The 2754-nt window shown below is 44.0% G+C and overlaps 1 long non-coding RNA gene across 1 annotated transcript; it reads right to left on the bottom strand.

Annotated features, from left to right (window-relative positions):
* Positions 1-246: 246 nt before the first annotated feature.
* On the bottom strand, positions 247-2014 carry LOC123152579 (uncharacterized). The gene is made up of 4 exons (XR_006476242.1): positions 1722-2014; positions 1424-1602; positions 1150-1263; positions 247-692 (listed from the first exon to the last, which is right to left on the bottom strand). It is a non-coding gene; the product is annotated as an uncharacterized lncRNA (long non-coding RNA).
* Between the last annotated feature and the right edge of the window lie 740 nt (positions 2015-2754).

The following is a 2754-nucleotide window of genomic DNA, read 5'->3' as shown; positions in this document are numbered from 1 at the left end:
CATCGGTACGTACTTCCGTGTGTTTTCACTCATGTCGGGACGAAGGGTATCCTTAGTGACATTTACTTTACAATTTTGGAATGTTTTTCTTTCGCAGAACAGGGATCAAATCTATGATAGAACTGTACTTACCCACCAAACATTATTCTTTGCTTGGCGGAATTGTGATCTCATTGTATTATGCACCAGCAAAATATATAACGAGGCAATGACAAGAATAGGCGTGCAATCTAGCAACCCCAACTTTATCAATCTTCAGGAGCCCCAGCAATACAACGCCCAACAAGGTCATGCACCCGTCTAAATTTCTGTAAACCACAAGGCGAGCAATACAACCCCCAATACACACACACACAAACCCACAAAAAATGCAACTCGTTACTCTGCCACATTTGAAGAATACAATCAAGCTACATGGATGGAAAACCACACGGCCTAGTTCATCAGAACAATGCTGCTCATATAACCGTAAGATTAGGCATCCGCTATAGTCAGAAGAAATGATCCAATAATGCATCTGCAAGAACAAGAAACTGCGGCGTCGCTCGCCCATCTCTGTAGAGATAGTAGCAGGGAAACCTGGTATGATCCCAAATACATCCCATTCAGATCAGTTTCCACATCACCAACACTATTTCCAATCTTCATATGTACATGACCTCAAAATGCCGCCGTTGAAACAAGGCCCTGCACTGCAACGTCCATCATGGACGCCCACACAGGACATTAGTCCTACTTTTGGTCAGAAGTATTAGTAACATTTTCCTAAATAAATGAGGCAGCAACCTTGTAAATCCGTGAAGTCCAACTCTACTAAGTTCCACTCAATACAAAACAATAGGAGTAGATATTTTAAACGAAAGATAGATCCCCATTCCCTAGGAACAGCAAACATCATTAAAGGACGTTTGTACTGAAGTATCACATTCTGATGGCAAAATTTCATTTGCTCTCTACCCACTTTCAAGGTCCAGTCTTATTATCTTTGAGCACTAAAATTTGTAGAAAGCATGATTAAATAAGCTATTATATGAAGGATATAGATGCACTGCTCAGGCTTCATGGCAAGTAAACTGTAATCACTAGCAGAATTTGTTACAGAGAATGGAATACTTGAAGAAAATAATACTACCACAAAAATAGCAGTACCTAACAGCGCATGATACAAAAGTTGTAGATTAGATCGATGGCAAGGCCGGTTCAGACTGTTATGTACACGAACCATATGCATATGCCCACACAATCGGGACTGTTTCCATCATCCTATACCACAAAAACATGATTAGTTACAGAGAATAAAATACTATTCAGCTGGGATTACAACTTGATAATAGGACCACAACCGCAATAGTTCCCTACCACGAAACCCCTTGTAGCTGAAAGTTTGCTGCCATCATCTCCTACACAACATGTATGCACCTACCTTTAGTGTGCGGGAAGGTCGCCGGCGGCAATGACTAAGGCAGTAGGGTATCCGACGTATGGTGTAGAGCAGCAGTTCCATTAATTAGACGTGCAAGCAATCCTTGTGAGCAACGATTTATACTGAATCCCAAAACATGAAAATGTAGAGCAGGAACTGAGCTGGGGATTGATTAATTCCTGAAAAAAGAACAAATTTTGGTGTTTTCCAATCCTCCATTACTCAAAGTTGAAGCCAACATAAATCAATCAAGAGCTGAAGACGAGGTAAAGAAAAAGGGGTTGTGGGGGAGAGGAACCTGGATGGCGGTCTGGCCGCAGGGGTCAGGGAAGAGGCCGGAGCCGTTCCACGCCTTGGCGACGAAGTTCCCGATGATGGCGTACAGGGCCGGCCGGCACGCGGATTGGATGCGCCACGACCGGCCGGAACCTTGGCGGAGGAGTGACAACAAGGTCGCGGACTGCCGCTTCTCTTCTGGATCGGGGTCGCCGCGTGGGGATGATCTAAACGGCGCACCAAGCTACCCGTCTACGAGCGGGATGTGCGGCGGCTATGCGGAGAAACCGATTCATTCGTGCGTGGGGACGGCCTCTGAACATGCCGTGAGGAACGGAAACGGACGAGCGACTCAAGTACTATTATACCCTTTTAGAAAAAATTAAATCTTAAAATAATTTTCCCAGATCCAATGGCTAGAAATAATCAGAGGTGGAGTCACATGAAATCGTAACTCCCCAATCACTGTAAAAGAGCTCATTTGTCAAAGTGGTGTGTAACTCCACGAAGCTCCATATTCTCTGGCTGACTCGGAAGATGATTCAACCTTGATTGAACATCATACCATTTGTTCAAGTTGCCATGGATGACCTTATCAAGGAAGTCAATGAATGAAGATTGGATTGCATTGCCCTCTACTTGCACCTTCATCTTGTACCATCTAAACTCATCAATAAGGTCCTCAGCTCAGACATGGCATCCTTGAGACTCGTAAGGATCTTGGCTACACACTCTTCGTAGCTTCTCCGCTCTGCTCCATTAATGAGATCATACATTGCAGGAAGAGTGTCACAGAGATGATGTAGATCGCTCTGTAATTGCAATACATGATCATGGAGACTTAGCTCCTGCGAGCCACTCCATCGGGAGCGCAGAGATGAAATGGCAGATTTGACCGACTGGAACAAATTGACACATTCCTTGATGGGACTAATGATCCCAAAGGCAGATAAAATCATGGTTGTTGTCTGGGCTGTTAGAAGTATAATTATGTTTAAGTTGAAGATTGGGAGTTAGAGATAGTATTGGTTTAAACCATGTACGACTTGTCCCCT

This window comes from Triticum aestivum, chromosome 7A (genome assembly GCF_018294505.1).
Source record: "Triticum aestivum cultivar Chinese Spring chromosome 7A, IWGSC CS RefSeq v2.1, whole genome shotgun sequence".
Classification (NCBI taxonomy): domain Eukaryota; kingdom Viridiplantae; phylum Streptophyta; class Magnoliopsida; order Poales; family Poaceae; genus Triticum; species Triticum aestivum.
Note: the sequence above shows the minus strand (reverse complement) of the source record. Positions and strands in the feature narration are given on the sequence as shown.